General features: G+C 40.0%; 1 protein-coding gene across 2 annotated transcripts in view; it reads left to right on the top strand.

Annotated features, from left to right (window-relative positions):
• Positions 1–19,574, top strand: part of SLC7A6 (solute carrier family 7 member 6) — a 97,389-nt gene that overhangs the window by 24,478 nt on the left and 53,337 nt on the right. The window lies entirely within an intron of this gene.

The following is a 19,574-nucleotide window of genomic DNA, read 5'->3' as shown; positions in this document are numbered from 1 at the left end:
GAGATCGATGACGGCTAGTTAACAACAGTCCAATGCTCATCGCCCCATACTTGGTGCGCGTCTTTTTGCCAGCTTTTTTTATAAATATGGAGAGCGTATTGAGATACGCGGCCACGATGTTAGGCGAGCGTATTGATGCCGTCGAATGCAACAAAGTTGACGGCTTGATAGATATCCCCTCAGAAGCTATTGCAAGGTTAAAGAGATGCTCATCCTGAGTTCATACATGAATGATCGCAGTAGGAGCTGCAGACTATGATGAGGTATAAGAAATTAAATAAGGAAAAAAATAGAAAATTATATACACAGAACAACAAAACAAAAAGGAACATACATTTGCAAATGGTTCTCTGTAACGATAGAGCACAACGATTACACTGGTAAACTGTCTATTACAAATACAAACAGAAAGCGAAGCAGTCTGTCAGGACGAATAACCGCTCAGTAGCTTGTTCTATGGCCCGGTTGCCACCTGGGAGTAGCTGTTTTTAGCCCTATTGTGCTTTTCACATTATCAATATTTCTTCGTCCTCTTGGTATTTTTATTTGAAAAAGCAGGAATGTAAGCATAAGAGCCTGCCCATTTTTGGTTCAGCACCCTGAATAGCGCTTGCTGATTGGTGGCTACATTTAGCCACCAATCAGCAAGCACTACCCAGCTGCTGAACCAAAGGTGGGCCGGCTCCTATGCTTACATTGCTGCTTTTTCAAATAAAGATACCAAGAAAAAAAATTGATATTAGGAGTAAATTCTTATTTATATTATTGCTATCTGTATACCAAAGCTCAATACTTAGAGAGAACAACTGAAAATGAAAGGGACGGTAAACATCTGGAGATTTTTATATAAAATCTTTATTATATTTAATATTTAATTTGCCTGCTGTACGTTAAAAGACTTGAGTTTGAATTTCTGGTCACGTGTTGCAATTTTTTTGTGTCAGCATATGATGGTACATTTTCACAAAAGCGATACAATGTAATAGAAATTAGACATGTGCATTCGGCTATTTTGATCCTGTACGAATATTGAAGATGGTGGCCGCAAGTCACATTCGGCAATTTTCGGAGCCGGATTTTTTCTTGTGCGTTTTAGTGTCTTGCACTTTTACAAGAATAAATTCAGCTCCGAAAATTGCCGAATGTTGCTTGTGGCCACCATCTTCGATATTTGAATCGGTTCAAAATAGCCAATTGCACACGTCTAACAGAAATAATTACTTATAAATTACTTCCAATTATGGGCTAGATTACAAGTGCTCCCACTTGTGCATTAACTACACTAGACAGAGGCTTTTTGCACGCGTCAGATTGTGATTGTATTACCAGTTGAAAGTAAAAAGTTAGCGTGAGAGCAAAAACGCCACGCTTGCAAAAAATGAAACTTAAAATATTTGAAACGCGTTAATGTAGACTTTAATGGAGTGTGAAAACTAGATTAAAAAAAAAAAAACTAGCACCCATACTCATGGTCTAACCTGACCGTGTTTATTCAAGAGCACTAAACCTGACCTGAAATAATATTTCACATTCCAATGTTCCTCACATAGCAGCATATTTCTATATATATAACGGATGACTTTTTGGTAAAATATACATCTATACCTATATATATTTACAGTACATACACAGTTAAATACTTTATTAAGTATGAATATTACATAAATATGATTTTTCATGTTTTCAGGGCTCCAATACTCTCCCCCCTCTCTTTTGCTCTCTCTCTCTCTCTCTCTCTCCCCACTCTCTTTTGCTCTATCTCCCCCCCCCCCTGGTCTCTCTCTCTCCCCCCTCTCTTTTGCTCTCTCTCCCCCCCTCTCTTTTGCTCTCTCTCCCTCTCTTTTGCTCTCTCTCTCCTCCCTCTCTTTTGCTTTCTCTCTCCCCCTCTCTTGCTCTATCTCCCACCTCTCTTTTGCTCTCTCTCTCCCCCTCTCTTGCTCTCTCTCCCCCTCTCTTCCTCTCTTTTGCTCTCTACACCCTCTCTTACTCTCTCTTCCCCCTCTCTTTTGCGCTCTCTCTCTACACCCTCTCTTTTGCTCTTTCTCTCTTCCCCTTTCTTTTGCTCTCTCTCCCTCCTCTCTTTTGCTCATTCTCTCTCTCTCCCTCTATTTTGCTCTCTCCCTCCCCCTCTCTTTCTCTATCTCCCCCCCCCTCTCTTTTGCCTTCTCTCTTTCCCCTCTCTTTTGCTCTCTCTCTCCCTCTCTTTTCCTCTCTCCCCTCTCTTTTGCTCTCTCTCCCCTCTCTTTTGCTCTCTCTCCCCCCTCTTTTACTCTCTCCCCTCTCTTTTGCTCTCTCCCCCCTCTTTTGCTCTCTCTCCCCCCTCTTTTGCTCTCTCTCCCCCCTCTCTTTTGCTCTCTCCCCCCTCTCTTTTGCTCTCTCCCCCCTCTCTTTTGCTCTCTCCCCCCTCTCTTTTGCTCTCTCCCCCCTCTCTTTTGCTCTCTATCTCCCCCTCTCTTTTGCTCTCTCTCTCCCCTCTTTTGCTCTCTCTCCCCCCTTCCTTTTTCTCTCTCCCCTCTCTTTTTCTCTCTCTCCCCCCTCTCTTTTTCTCTCCCCCCCTCATTTGCTCTCTCTCCCCTCTCTTTTGCTCTCTATCTCCCCCTCTCTTTTGCTCTCTCTCTCTTGCTCTCTCTCTCCCCTTTCTTTTGCTCTCTCCCCTCTCTTTTGCTCTTTTTCCCCTTCTCTTTTGCTCTCTCTCTCCCCCTCTATTGCTCTCTCTCTCCCCCTCTATTGCTCTCTCTCCCCCTCTCTTTTGCTCTCTTTCCCCCCTCTCTTTTGCTCTCTTCCCCCTCTCTTTTGCTCTCTTCCCCCTCTCTTTTGCTCTCTCTTCCCCCTTACTTTTTCTGCACTATGTGCAGAATTATATAACATTATTTTGTGGGTTTACTGGCCCTTTAACGGTATATGAAACAGTGCTCCTTTAATAAAAAAAAAAAAATCTTAAATCAAAGTAAACATAAAAAATTTAGTGCAATGTTTTTGACCTGCGTAACAGTTTAACCAGAGCTCTTAAGTCGAGTTATCCCAACGCATGTTGAATTCAATTGTGCTCAAGCGAACGTGTTTACTTTCAACTATGAAAAAATCCAATATTGTGCGCCCACCAGTTAGCGCGCCACTTGTAATCTAGCCCTATGTGTCATCTCCTGCTTCTGGCTACCTATTTAATAAACACACTACAGAATAACCTCTATTGCAATTTATCAGAATTCAAAGCCATTCCTTTCTATTCTAGAAGCCCATGATAAACCATTTATTGCTTTTCAAGTGAATCTTTTACAAATGATTGCCTTTTCTACACTGTACGTATACAATTCTACAGCAGTATTTTTGCCTGAAGACATATTGTGAGCAGCATTTCACATTATTTTTGGACTTCTCTATATCAACAGCCTTGATAAATGTTAATTATAAAATTGTTCCAAATAATATATGTATATACAGTATAGACCTAATGTGTGCTTTTAGGACTTCTGGTGGGTGGGTTGACAAGGTGGCAAACCCTTGAGTGGTTGTGAGAACAGTAGATAAAGGTACCTATATAATTTTGCCTAAATCTGGTCCTCTGCCTCTCGAAATTTTTAGGAAATATTGTATTATTTGTGTGTTTAATAGTGGTCCATTAAGCTTCTATAATATTGATCTGTTTAGAAGCTGATCACAGCAGTATATAATAGGTGTTTATATTTAGTTTTTGTCTCCCCTACCTAACATGTAGAATCCAGCTCTGTCCTGTCATATTATAAGTGCCCTTTTGTTGTTTTTGTTAAACCTTCTTGAGTTCCCATCCTTCGATTATCGATTCACTCTTGATTGCAGTTTTGGCTCCCCATAGAGTTCTGTAAACACAGAGAACAGCACAGAGACGTCAGACTCAGTAAAACCAGTTTCTGAGCCCTAGGCTGCTTAATGACTTTAATCTGCAAAGAGTTGTGTAGCACGGAGCAGCTGCATGTTGTGGAACAAAGAGCCCCAGATTAAATCCATTTGTGTTCTGCCAGGGGATGTGAAGCACTGGTTACTATACCAATACATTTCTGTATAGCTGAGATGCCGGGATGAACTACAGGATCAGCTGTTTGTAGAACACAGATATCAGATATAGTATTAAAGGTACATAAAACCCAAGATTTAAAAGGACATAAGTTTTATGAATAGCTTTTACTGTGCACAAAACACTATCCCCTGTGCACCCTCATCGAAACACAGTTTCTGTTTTTCTATGTTTACTAGTGATGAAACAAATGGAATCATTGCAGATACAATATATGCTCTGTAAGTTAGAGGAGAGAAAGAAAAAGAGGTATCATGGCACACTGAAAGTGAGAGCCTAAATTAACACAATTGTTGTAGGCAAACACTAGGACGAGTAAATAGTTAAAATATAACTTTTATTAATTAGTTAATTAAAAAGAAAAAGAAAATATAAATGTATTTAAAATAGGGTATCGCTGGTAGTAAGTAGGTGTTTAAGTGAACAATCATAAATTATAGTGAGGAATTCAATCCTGTTTCTGAACCATCATATAAGCAGTGTAAATGATTAACGTGGACACATAGTGTGTCATATAACGTGCCACGTTTTACTATTGTAGAGTTCAATTACAACACTTGAAACTAATCGAATTGGTATATACCTTATACAAATGAACTACAAACGACCCCTAAAATGACATAGACTGTCATAATTCTGATAATTCGATTAAAACAGGGTATATCCCAAAAATGGAACATACAAAATTAAAACTAGTTAAAAAATAGCTCCTTTTGAGAAAAATAAAAATATATATATAAATATTATATTGGATAAACAACTATAATTAATAAGGCACATAAACCAAAACATAGGGGTCAATTAGAGGTTTAGGGAATAACCATTTAAAAAGGAGGTTAAGTTGTCCAAATGTTATGAGAATCGCATGTATTATATAGCAGTGTTTAGTTTGTTACAACCGCTATTAAATTATTCACAGTTTTCACAAAAAACCACTGCCACTGGATTCTCTAACAGAAAATTATCATATTGACCGTTAATTCAAGAGACCACCACTTTAGCACTATAGAGAATGTGTAGCAAGATATTGCTTAATGTATTTGTATTTAAATATACCATTCAATCAGTTTAATGCTGTTATGTAAATAGGATATAGCTCAAAATATTCACAACTATTAAGCTAAAGTTTTACTCTATTAAACTAGATTATACTAGTCATGTGTAGCAGCGTGTGCCACACCAGGTTTGCTAGTTTATGGACTCCCTACTGTAACGTTATAATCGAGATACAATTAACCAGATATAATAAATAGCCCCCAAGTTTAAGAAAAAGCCATCAGGCCAACAACAAATTAAATACTACAATTAAAATCTTTTAAAAAAAACAAATATTTTTCCCCAAGAGGAGCAGTGTGAATGCCTGACGCGCGTTTCGCCAACTGCTTTGTCAAAGGTGCCGAGTCTAAACACCCCTAATCTGCCCCCCCTACACCGCCGCCACCTATATTAAACATGCTAACCCCTAAACCGCCGCTCCTGGACCCCGCTGCAACTATAATAAATATATTAACCCCTAAACCGCCACTCCCGGACCCTGCCGCAACTATAATAAATATGTTAACCCCTAAACCGCTGCTCCTGGACCCCGCCGCAACTATAATAAATATGTTAATCCCTAAACCGCCGCTCCCGGACCCCGCCGCCACCTACATAATACCTATTAACCCCTATCCTGCCCTATGGGAAGTGTGTACACCTAACACCCTAACATGTACCGCAAGTCTAAACACCCCTAATCTACCCCCCCTATACCGCCGCCACCTATAATAAATTTATTAACCCCTATCCTGCGGATCCCGGACCCCACCGCAACTAAATAAATTGTTTAACCCCTAAACTGCCGCTCCCGGACCCCGCCGCCACCTATATTAAACTTATTAACCCCTAATCTGCCCCCCCTACACCGCCGCAACCTATAATAAAATTATTATCCCCTAAACCTAAGTCTAACACAGCCAATCAGATTTTTCCTACCTTAATTCCGATTGGCTGATAGAATCATATTCGGGGGCGCCGGTATAGGGGGTAGAACAGTGTAGTTTAGTGTGGGTGCTTAGTGACAGCTTATCAATAAAGCTGTAAAAAAGTCGAAGAGCAGCGAGATCGGATGAGTGATAACTATCACAGTCCACTGCTCATTGCCCCGTACTTGGTGCGCGGCTTTTTGACAGCTTTTTTGATAACTTTGGCGAGCGTTTTCAGGTCCGCGGCGGCGATGTGAGGCGAGCTTAGGCGGGCGTATTGGGGCCGGCAAAGGCAGGTAAGTAGACGGCTTGATAACTAGAGGCCTATGTGTCCACGTTAATCATTTACACTGCTTATATGATGGTTCAGAAACAGGATTGAATTCCTCACTATAATTTATGATTGTTCACTTAAACACCTACTTACTACCAGCGATACCCTATTTTAAATACATTTACATTTTCTTTTTATTTTTAATTAACTAATTAATAAAAGTTATATTTTAGCTATTTACTCGTCCTAGTGTTTGCCTACAACAATTGTGTTTATTTAGGCTCTCACTTTCAGTGTGCCATATGATACCTATTTTTCTTTCTCTCCTCTAACTTATAAATTATAACGGTATCCAGGCACTGCCCTTCAGTTATACACAGGTTTACCCTGCAGTGATTTTTTGAGAGTCCTATTTTGTTCCCACCACCATTTTCCCCCCTCATAAGGGGAAAACTTTTCTTTAAACAATATATGCTCTAAGCAGGCACGGTGTTTGACTACAGGTGCACTGGGCATATGTATATATACTACATGAGCTGTCAAAATGATCATCAGAATAGAAGTAGCTATTACTTGAATAGTTTTTGCTAATATATGTGTACTGTCAAAATACTTCTATTCAATCGCTGCTCATAACTGGTCTGCTGCCTCTGAGGCTGCGGTCTGCAATCTGCCCGATCCTATACGATCGGGTTGATTGACACCCCCTGCTACTAGCCGATTTGCCGTGAATCTGCATTGGCGGCATTGCACAAGCAGTTCACCAGAACTGCTTGTGCAATGTTAAATGATACGCTACAGACAATGATAAATTGGCCCCAAAGCATGCGATTTTCAACAATTTTATAATTTACTTCTGTTATCAATTTTTCTTCACTCTCTTGGTATCTTTTGTTGGGAAGCAGGGACATATGCTTAGGAGCCGACCCATTTCTGGAGCACAATATGGCAGCAGTTTCGCAAGAATTTCTATTCATTTGCAAGAGCACTAGATGGCAGCACTATTTCCTGCTCTGTAGTGCTTCAGATGCCTACCTAGGTATCTCTTTAACACAGACTATCATGGGTAATAAGCAAATTTGATAATAGAAGTAAATTGGAAACCTTTTTTTTAAGTGGCGTGATCTGTCTAAATCAAAAAAGAACATTTTGTGGGTTTCATATCCGTTTAAGTGGAAGACGGGAGCATCTGCTCCTAAAACCGTTTTTGGCAAGGTGTAAAAGATTGAGAAAGGATAGTGGCTTCTACAAAATGTCATTCAGGAGGGATGGACACATTCTGGTGATTCTGGCTCATTTGCCATATCTCATCAGTGGCATTGCATCTGGGTTTGTGACTTTGACTACATGTTAAACCCCATAGTTAAGCATATAGTGAAAAAGTGTATGTTTAAAATGAAACCATTTAATTGTATGGGCTTATTTGTCAGTCTGCATCTTCTCAGCCCTTGTGGTGCAGGCGTGCACAAATGAACGTGCAACCAACCACTGGTTCTTATCCTCTACTCTCATATGATGGGTTGCACAAGAGCAGGGGGCAGTTGTGCCTTTAATATTAACTACGCAAATACATGTGGAGAAGTGGCTTGATCAGTGGATTAGGTAAGGGGCATTAAACACTAAGGGGCAGATTACGATTGGAACGCAAAATTACAATTACGCGGGTGCGATATTTGTGCTCCACATTGTGCGCTGGTATTTGCAGTGCAGTGCAATGTGAATGCAACCTCGCGTTTGCATTGCTAGGAAGCTATGCGCTCAATAGAGCATTCTTCCATAGGCTTCAATGGGAGCCTTGTTCTCATTCCGTGAGACATGGCATGAGAACTGCTGCTAAGGGAGTAAGTCGCGCAGCGATGGCCAGCAATTTAAAATATATATGTATATGAATATATACACATATATTTATTTGCTAATATCTATATAAACACATATTAACACATAAATATATATGTATATAAACATATACATCTAAACTTATTGAGAACACACAGTACCCATAGACCACAATGTAAAGCCACACCGGACAACTTAAGCCCCAAAAATCTGCAGTTATGTAAAAAAAAAAAAAAAAAGATTTAATTGCTGGTTATTTATTGCGTACCCGCAAACAGGAAAATTTCCCCATTTGCGGGCTTACAATAAATTAGCGCTCCATTGTAATTTAGCCCAAAATACATTTTACAAGCTTAGTATTGAGGTTATTCTCTAACTCCCACACGACCACTCAAGCACAAACTAACTTTGTACTCGTCTGGTTAGAAGTCCTCTCGTAAAGGTTTAGGGCTAAATAAAAATTTGAACCAAACACAACATAAATACATTAAAATAAACAGTTACACTTATATACACTATATAATAAAAATCATTAATATGAATTAGGGTTGCACCGATACCGATACTAGTATCGGTATCGGTGCCGATACCAAGTATTTGCATGAGTACTTGTACTCGTGCAACTGCACCGATACTTAAACCAATACCTCCAATTCCTACCCATCTGCTTTTTTTTCAAACTGCATGTTCCCATTTCATTTTAAGCTGGAGTTGAGACTTAACTAAAAATTGTTCACTTCTGTGCATGTTCTGCTAATTTGCTGTTATTTGTATTATTGTATGTCAGAGCAGTGCTCCAAAAGCTGCTACTATACAGCTGGAAGCCTACCTGGGAGAGATCACTTTATTAGGTACTCCTGTTCAATGGCTTGGTAACACAAATTGCTAATCAGCCAATCACATGGCAGCAACTCAATGCATTTTGGCATGAAGACGACTTGCTGAAGTTCAAACTGTGCATCAGAATGGGGAAGAAAGGGGAAATAAGTAGCTTTGAACGTGGCATGATTGTGTGTGCCGGACAGGCTAGTCTGAGTATTTAAAAAAACTGCTGATCTACTGGGATTTTCACAGACAACCATCTCTAGGATTTACAGAGAATGGTGAGAAAAAGAGAAAATATCCAGTGAGTTGCAGTTGTGTGGATGAAAATGCCTTGTTGATGTCAGAGGTCAGAGAAGAATGAGCAGACTAGTTTGAGATGATAAAAAGGCAACAGTAACTTAAATACAACCAAGGTATGCAGAATACCATCTCTGATCGCACAACACGTCAAAACTTGAAGCAGATGGGCTACAACAGCAGAAGACCATACCTGGTGCCACTACTGTCAGCTAAGAACAGGAAACTGAGGCTACAATTTGCACAGGCTCACCAAAATTGGACAATAGAAGATTGGAAAAACGTTGCCTGGTCTTATGAGTCTTCATTTCAGCTGCGACATTCAGATGGTAGGGTCAGAATTTGGCATAAACAACATGAAAGCATGGATCCATCCTGCCTTGTATCAACGGTTCAGGCTGGTGGTGGTGGTGTAATGGTGTGGGGGATATTTTCTTGGCACATTTGGGCCCCTTAGTACCAATTGAGCTTTTTTTAATTGCCATGACCTAACTGAGTATTGTTGCTGACCATGTCCATCCCTTTATGACTACAGTGTACCCATCTTCTGATGGCTACTTCCAGCAGGATAATGCACCATGTCACAAAGCTCAAGTCATCTCAAACTGGTTTCTTGAACATGACAATGAGTTCACTGTACTCCAATGGCCTCCACAGTCGCCAGATCTCAACCCAATAGAGCACCTTTGGAATGTGGTGGAATGGGAGATTCGCATCATGGATGTGCAGCCGACAAATATGCAGCAACTGGGTGATACTATCAAGTCAATATGGACCAAAATCTCTGAGAAATGTTTCCAAAACCCTTTTGATTCAATGCCACGAAGAATTATGGCAGTTTTGAAGGCAAAAGGGGGTCCAATCTGGTACTAGCAAGGTGTACCTAATAAAGTGGCCAGTGAGTGTATATATAAATACAGTGGGGCAAAAAAGTATTTAGTCAGCCACCAATTGTGCAAGTTCTCCCACTTAAGAAGATGAGAGAGGCCTGTAATTTTCATCATAGGTATACCTCAACTATGAGAGACAAAATGTGGAAACAAATCCAGACAATCACATTGTCTGATTTCAAAATAATTTATTTGCAAATTATGGTGGAAAATAAGTATTTGGTCAATATCAAAAGTCCATCTCAATACTTTGTTATATATCCTTTGTTGGCAATGACAGAGGTCAAACGTTTTCTTTAAGTCTTCACAAGGTTGTCACACACTGTTGCTGGTATGTTGGCCCATTCCTGCATGCAGATCTCCTCTAGAGCAGTGATGTTTTGGGGCTGTCGCTGGGCAACACGGACTTTCAACTCCCTCCAATGGTTTTCTATGGGGTTGAGATCTGGAGACTGGCTAGGCCACTCCAGGACCTTGAAATGCTTCTTACGAAGCCACTCCTTCATTGCCCGGGCAGTGTGTTTGGGATCATTGTCATGCTAAAAGACCCAGCCACGTTTCATCTTCAATGCTCTTGCTGATGGAAGGAGGTTTGCACTCAAAATCTCACGATACATGGCCCCATTAATTCTTTCATGTACACGGATCAGTCGTCCTGTTCCCTTTGCAGAGAAACAGCCCCAAAGCATGATGTTTCCACCCCCATGCTTTACAGTAGGTATGGTGTTCTTTGGTTGCAACTCAGCATTCTCTCTCCTCCAAACACGACGAGTTGTGTTTCTACCAAACAGTTCTACTTTGGTTTCATCTGACCATATGACATTCTCCCATTCTTTGGATCATCAAAATGCTCTCTAGCATACTTCAGACGGGCACGGACATGTACTGGCTTAAGCCGGGGGACACGTCTGGCACTGCAGGATCTGAGTCCCTGGCGGCGTAGTGTTACTGATGGTAACCTTTGTTATGTTGGTCCCAGCTCTCTGCAGGTCATTCACTAGGTCCCCCCATGTGGTTCTGGGATGTTTGCTCACCGTTCTTGTGATCATTTTGACCACACGGGGAGAGATCTTGCATGGAGCCCCAGATCGAGGGAGATTATCAGTGGTCTTGTATGTCTTCCATTTTCTAATTATTGCTCCCACAGTTGATTTCTTCACACCAAGCTGCTTACCTATTGCAGATTCAGTCTTCCCAGCCTGGTGCAGGTCTACAATTTTGTTTCTGGTGTCCTTCGACAGCTCTTTGGTCTTCAACATAGTGGAGTTTGGAGTATGACTGTTTGAGGTTGTGGACAGGTGTCTTTTATACTGATAACAAGTTCAAACAGGTGCCATTAATACAGGTAATGAGGGGAGGACAGAGGAGCATCTTAAAGAAGAAGATACAGGTCTGTGAGAGCCAGAAATCTTGCTTGTTTGTAGGTTACCAAATACTTATTTTCCACCATAATATGCAAATAAATTCTTTCCAAATCAGACAATGTGATTGTCTGGATTTGTTTCCACATTTTGTCACTCATAGTTGAGGTATACCAATGATGAAAATTACAGGCCTCCCTCATCTTCTTAAGTGGGAGAACTTGCACAATTGGTGGCTGACTAAATACTTTTTTGCCCCACTGTAAATAAATAAATAAATGTGTGATGTGTTGCTGCAGCTAATTAATAAACTAGTAGTAAACTTATAGCTAGAAATAAAAAGTAACTCATTTCAGCATATACCACAAGGTAGTCCTCCTTGGCTTGTCAAGCCCAATGCCCAGTCTTAAAGGGACAGTCTAGTCCAAAATAAACTTTCATGATTCAGATAGGGCATGTAATTTTAAACAATTTTCCAATTTACTTTGCTCACCAATTTTGCTTTGTTCTCTCTGTATTCTTAGTTGAAAGCTTAACCTAGGAGGTTCATAAGCAAATTTCTTAGGCCTTGAAGGCCACCTCTTTTCAGAATGCATTTTAACAGTTTTTCACCACTAGAGGGTGTTAGTTCATGTGTTTCATACAGATAACACTGTGCTCATGCACGTGAAGTTATCTGAGAGCAGGCACTGATTGGCTAAACTGCAAGTCTGTCAAAAGAACTGAAATAAAGGGGCAGTTTGTAGATGCTTAGATACAAGATAATCACAGAGGTTAAAAGTATATTAATATAAATGTGTTGGTTATGCAAAACTGGGGAATGGGTAATAAAGGGATTATCTATCTTTTAAAACAATAAAAATTCTGGTGTAGACTGTCCCTTTAAGTACAATTGTTACAACAATAATGTGCTGTTGTCTGTTATTATTGTCACACACTGTCAAGAGTACATACATATTCTGCTTGGTGGAGGACAGAGGCTAAAGGTTAGGGCTTCCTCAGAGTCTGACACCATGTCCCACATCAGATGAATATGCTTGTCTGCATTCTGCCTGTGTGAAGTATCTTGCAGCACTCACAGTTTCCTGATGGTGACAGAACATACAAGCAGGATGTGCAGCCAAGCATATTCAGCTGATGTTTGAGCGGTCTCGTAGACTATTCACTGAGCTTGCTAGCCTCTAGTGCTACCCCATGATCACACTGAGTCCTAAGGGTAACAATGCGGGCAACTTACTTAAGCAAAGGCAAGGCAGGCACCTTCTATTGATGACTCCAAGTGCTCCACTTCCGCCCCGTCTGGGAACTTTTACTGCAGGCTTCAGCTACATAGAAATCCAAGCTGCAGGTCCTACCAGGAAAGCGGAGCAGATAACGGAGGTCCTACGTAGTGTATTCAGAGACTGACTCAATCCCAGTGCGTTACAGCTTAGCGCTTATCATGTAGTTTTAGGCATGGCCCCTGGACATCAATAAAAGGCCAATTCTTGATATGGGTTCCTGTAAAAAATCCCCCCCCCCCCCCAATTGACGCCCTAAACAATTGCCTAGTCTGCCTAGGCCATAATACGCCCCTGACACACACACATATGCTTACACATATAATTACACATATGCTCACACATATAAGTACACATACACACACACATATACCTTCACATAATTACACTCTCACATACACCTGTGCAAATAGATACACTTACAAATACTCACACAAATTCATATTTACACATATTGGTGTTTATATTATATATTTAATGCCCCTTACAAATTTAACTTACAATGATTTAAACAGTACAGTGAACAAACTAGATAGGGTAGAATTATGTTCAGATTTTTTTTTTATTATATTATATGCAAGGCTAGCATCTGAGCAAATACAGACAAAATATGAATATGCAGCAACCCAAAAACACTGAATATACAGTATTTGTTAAAAAAAAAGTGGTATGCCTGTCTGTGTAATCTGATACCTTACTCACACAGAGCAGATAGCTGAGTGCTGACTACTGAGCCACAGTGGAACATCATCTCTGATTATTACTTTAAGTTTGTGCTGAAAATGGTCAACTGGAGGGACACAGGAGAAGGCAGCAAAAATCCACGGGGGGGCAGTCACCCCCTTTTGCCCTTCCCTGCAGACGCCCATGAATATAATTAAATTGGAAAGTTGTTTAAAATTGTATGCTCTGTCTAAATCATGAATGTCTAATTATGACTTTACTGTCCCTTTAATGTAGCAAATAGTCACAGATTGACAGCTGTATGGAATAAGATTAAAGTAGATGAAGTAGTCAGGGGTGGACTGAGCAGTCAGGCATTGGGCCTTACACATAAGGTGGTCTCCTGGTGTGTTTCTTATGCTTACGGTTACTGTTTATTAAATGAGCTAGTGCAGCAGTGAAAGTTGAGCTACTCTAGCGGTTGTGATTGTGAGGGAGCAGGCGGCAGCAAGCAGGCAAAATTTAGTATGGGACATCTGCCCTATTGGCTCTGAACTGGGGCCTGCAGGAGATTATCAGGAGCTAGCACACTGCTGACAGCTGCATTAGCAGTAACTAAGCAGTTAAGTGTGGGCAGAGAGGATGCCATGTCCCTGGAGTGGGGACTCTGTGCCTGGACAAGGAAGTCTGTTGTCCTGGGTGCTCTGTAGTGTTGGGTCTGGCACTGGATGTTGGGGCCCTGTTAGAACTGTCTCTGGCTGTGGGGGCCCTGTAGTATGGCTTCCCTGTCTCTTGATGTTGGAGGGCCCTATCCCTAGGAATTTGGAGGCCCTGATGGGGTGAGGCAAGCAGGAGGTTGGTTGAGGAAGGGGCATAGGAGGCAGGTGGGGCATAAAGAGCAGCATGGGGGGCCTTCCCTAATTTATGCCCAGGGGACCTGGTTGGTCTCAGTCCGCCCCTAGAAGTAGTAATATTTTTATGCCCACTTTCTGTCAAAATGTAACCAAACTATTATAATTGCTCATTATCTACATACAATGCTCTGTAATAAGTACCATGTTTTGGAAGCATAAGTCATAATATGACTTTTAGAAAACTCTAAGGTAACAATATAGGTTATATAAACCATATCAAAGCAGTATCATTTAGAACATTATTTGTCATGTGTGAAGTAATTAGGATAATATACTGTGCTATATTTACTAAAGGTTAATTGGCACTTGTAATATATAGAAAAAACCCAGCATAATATACAAGGTAAGTGCATGAAAACTAGTAGAATGATTACAGTGGGCAAAAAATATCCTTTCACAACATTCATATTGTCATGTTAGCGCACATGAGAATATAAATGTATAGAAAAATTACATAAATACAGAAAAATCTATTTTCCTATTTAAACCTTTAGGGTACATGCTCTCTAGGTAATATATCCAGTAAGTATCTTTTTGTTTTTAAAAAATGTCTAGACACAGGGGCTTTAGTGTCTCCACAGCTAATATTTGATTATTATTTGAAAGATCAGGCACATTAAAGGAATAGATGATGTTGTGTCCAATCATCAGCCATGTTTATCTCAGGATCATCAGTGAATTGATCCAGAGCTGACTTTAACCTATTTTCTTATCCAGTATCCATTCCAGGTGAATAGTTGATTTATGTCTTTGCAGGGGTTAAAGCAAACACATAATTACATGGAAGCTTTTGTGAGAGAATTTGTGAGAGAATACAATGCACTTTAATATTAGAGCATTTAATTATTGTATTGTTATGTATGACTGTCCATTAGTCCTACATAACAATACAATGATAAAATGCTTCCATGTAATTATGTGTTTGCTTTAACCCCTGCAAAGAGATAAAACAAGTGTCCAAACAATTATTCACCTGGAATGGATACTGGATACTGGATAAGAAAATAGGTTAAACACATGGTTAAAGTGAGTTCTGGATCATCAATTCACTGATGATCCTGGGATAAACATGGCTGGTGATTGGACACTGCTCCCATACTAAGTAGTCCTATTCAGCTCAGGATTTATTTATTGCCGGTCCAAAGCTGACTTTAACTATTTCTTTAACCACAGTGAAGAGGATGAAGTAATGCCTGATACACTGCTGACACTAAATTTGGCTAGTGATTGACAACTACTTACATATGATGCTCCTAATTGGCTTAGTGGCCTATTCAGCTCAGCACCAGTAGTACTTTGCCATATAACAAATATGTGTTTAACCCTAAAAAATGGAGCAAGCAAAAGTGAAGCTTTATGTCACTTTAAAATTATTAAATAAAAAAATATATTTGTATAGGTAATAGGTATGCTGCTGAATTGTGACTCTACAATAATAAAATGCACTAATAACAAAGTTCATTGAATTTTCTCACAAATGCTTCCATGAAATTATGTGTTTACTTTAACCACTGCAAAGAGATAAAAACAAGTGTCCAAACAATTATTCACCTAGAATGGAAACTGCTTGGTTGATTAAATTTGCATTTAGTTTGAGTTAATGGGGAAAAAATAATACATATATATATATATATATATATATATATATATATATATATATATATGGGGGTGGAGGTGGGTGGCATTGTTGGCGGGTTATGGTGTCGTAGTGGGGGATTGGGGGGGGGGGTGTCAAAATGAACCCTCGCCTGTGTAGACAAAAATCCTTGCACCGGCCCTGGGAAAGATGTTTCCTCAGACAGATTCTGATATGACGGCCTTTAAATTTAAGCTTGAACACCTCCGCTTATTGCTCAAGAAGGTATTAGCGACTCTAGATGATTGTGACCCTATAGTGGTTCCAGAGAAATTGTGTAAAATGGATAAATACTTAGAGGTTCCTGTTTACACTGATGTTTTTCCAGTCCCTAAGAGGATTGTGAATATTATTACTAAGGAGTGGGATAGACCAGGTATTCCGTTCTCTCCCCCTCCTGTTTATAAGAAAATGTTTCCCATATCTGACACCATGCGGGACTCGTGGCAGACAGTTCCTAAGTTGGAGGGAGCTATTTCTACTCTGTCTAAGCGTACAACTATACCTATCAAAGACAGTTGTGCTTTCAAAGATCCTATGGATAAAAAATTAGAGGGTCTCCTGAAGAAAATTTTTGTTCATCAGGGTTTTTCTCTCCAACCTTTTGCGTGCATTGTTCCTGTAACTACTGCAGCTGCTTTCTGGTTTGAGACTCCATTAGAGGAGATTATGGACAGAATCAAGGCCCTTAAGTTGGCTAATTCTTTTATTACAGATGCCGCATTTCAGACTTCAATAGATTGAAAGAAAATAATAATTCACATGTAAACAGTTCAATTAAATGTCCCCTTTTAGATGTGCAAAAATACAATATCAATGTCCCTTTACAATATTAAAAAAGTAGAGTACTAAGTGACCTGAACAGAATTTACAGAAATTATTCAAAATGAAGGGTAAAAGCTCTACATAGTCATACACACACACATGCACACACACAAATACACACATACATACATATGCACACACTCACACATGTATATGCACACACACATATGCACATATATATGCACACACACAAACACATACACACATACATACATATGCACACACTCAAACATGTATATGCACAGACACTCACATATGCACACACTCACTCACACACACACACACATATGCACATACACACCCATACATATGCACACACTCACACATATGCACACACACAAATACATACATATGCACACACTCACACATGTATATGCACACACACACACACATACATATGCACATACACACACATATGCACATACACACACATACATATACACACACATATGCACACACTCACACTCACACACATGCACACACACACAAATACATACATATGCACACACTCACACACATGCACACACACACACACACACATACATATACACACACATATGCACACTTATTTTAACCCCTGCAGCAGATGACAGTCACTGTGAATCCAGCTCAGAAAAAGAAGCGTATTATTGTTCCAGATTATACTTTAGCTAAATGCATACATGTAAAGAGTTATAGATTAAGGCTTAGCATGGATTTATTTAGGGTGTGACCAAATAACTACTATTATTTAGTCTTGAAAACTACTGAATTCACGGTGGGGTGGAAGGAATGGAACACTGCATTTGTTCAAAAGTCAACCAACCACAACATTGGCAAGGAAGCATGTTGGAATGTTGAGGGAAGCCAATAAACTATAAACTTCAAGGTCACACACCCTGGAGGCTACTACAATGGAATTGTGCTTACTGAATGTGCTCCCGCTTGATATAAGCATGCCTTTAGAGAAGTAAGCTTCTGGCCAGTTTGCCAGGTGTCAAGTCATTACTTTAGACTGTATGGTGACTTAGCACCTGGAAGTTGTTGAGGCTTGTCTTGAACAATGTAATACTTTGATGTGAGTAGTATAAGCTAACACTATCATATGAATTACTATTCTAGATACTGTTAGAAAGATTGTGGCCATTGCAATGAAAACTAGAATACACTTGACACAACATCTATACTTCCACATAACAAACACAATCTAAATACAGTCATACTTCTCAGATAACTACTTCATGGCTTGACAAATACAATGTGCCATAGATAGGCCTTGGCAACCGTTAAACTGCACAGCTGCACTTAAACCCATTGAATTGTGGTCACAGTGAAATCTTGGCCTCAGAAGCTGCTTCCCTTGTTTTTATAGACTGCAAAGACACATGTGATTTCTGCCTGGTTTCTATGAAAATGCATAGGACAGGCTCATTGTTGTACCCTACAATATTCCTTCCCTCTCCCTTCAGTTCCCTAGACACAGCACTGTATTAGGAAGAGGCAGCCACAGTGGACAATAGCAGACACATGTAGGGGGGCAATCAGGTGTTTTGCTCACTGCTTCGTGTGTGCCCCCCGGCCCCCCTGCCCAAGCTCACACGCTGGCTTACCGACCATTGTGCGCGCCTTCACAGTGGTGCGGACACTGCTAATGAGTCTGACCGTGCTGCTCCTCTCTACTGCGGCAGACTCCCAGATGTCCCAGACAGACCCCTACTGGCTAGACTGCATGAGCAGTCACAAGCCGATACACGTGCAGTCAGTCAGGAGGAGGAGGTGGCCGACTCTAGGCTTTACTTCTGCCCTGGGCAGTGGGCCCCCTGCTCTAGCCTAAGTATCTGGGCAATAGTGTGCGGCGGCGTGCCAAAATGGCAAATGAGTCTGGATGGCAGCGAACAAAAATAAATAAATTTAAAATTAAATAAAAAAGAAAACAACAAAAAACCTATCTGTAGTTGGGCCACCCTGTGGGAAGGACCTCCTGGGCCCGGTCGCGACCGTCGCATCACCGGTAGTTCTGTTCCTGGAAGGTTGTTTAAAATTATATTCTCCATCTGAATCATGAAAGAAAAATATTGGGTTATATGTCCCTTTAAGGTATCTGTACATTACAGTGCTGATAAGACAACAAAATGGTGGTACTCAAAGCAAGTTATAGCTAGATAAATGATTTTTATACTTTTTTGGGGGGGATGTAGGAGAAGATTGTAAATGAAAATAAAAATGGTCCTGATTCAAACAGTAAAGATTGATTGTTAAATAAAAACATTCAAATGCTGAAACATCTTGTATTGTAAATATGATAAATTGTTATTCAACATGTATATAAAGTTGTTTTACTAACATCTTGTTCTTGACATGTGCGGAGAAAGAGATTGGCTAATTACCACTTTGAGACAAGCCTACCCTAAGGGTTAAACCAACAGGTGAATTTTAAACCTATTAACCAGAGGAAGCTCTATTGATTGATTGGCTCTCCTTATAAATAAAACAGCTTGTAAAACTATTTGTGATCTCTGAGAAGTGTGCCTGGGGGCACAGGAAACGCATCAGGTCATTTGCTGGTATGACATATACTTAAAAATGGTGTATGTACTTTTGATACAATAAATATTGGACTTTTAATTGCATCTGGATGAAGTCTGCATACCCCCTTTTTTATTGGTAGCTATAGGTAGATAAAGATAGCAAAACTAGTTACAAAAAACAATAATTAAAGTCATTTTCATTACAGTTCAAGAAAATTCTACCCTAACATGTTGTTGTTTATAAATATAAA

This window comes from Bombina bombina, chromosome 1 (genome assembly GCF_027579735.1).
Source record: "Bombina bombina isolate aBomBom1 chromosome 1, aBomBom1.pri, whole genome shotgun sequence".
In the NCBI taxonomy this organism is placed as follows: domain Eukaryota; kingdom Metazoa; phylum Chordata; class Amphibia; order Anura; family Bombinatoridae; genus Bombina; species Bombina bombina.
Note: the sequence above shows the minus strand (reverse complement) of the source record. Positions and strands in the feature narration are given on the sequence as shown.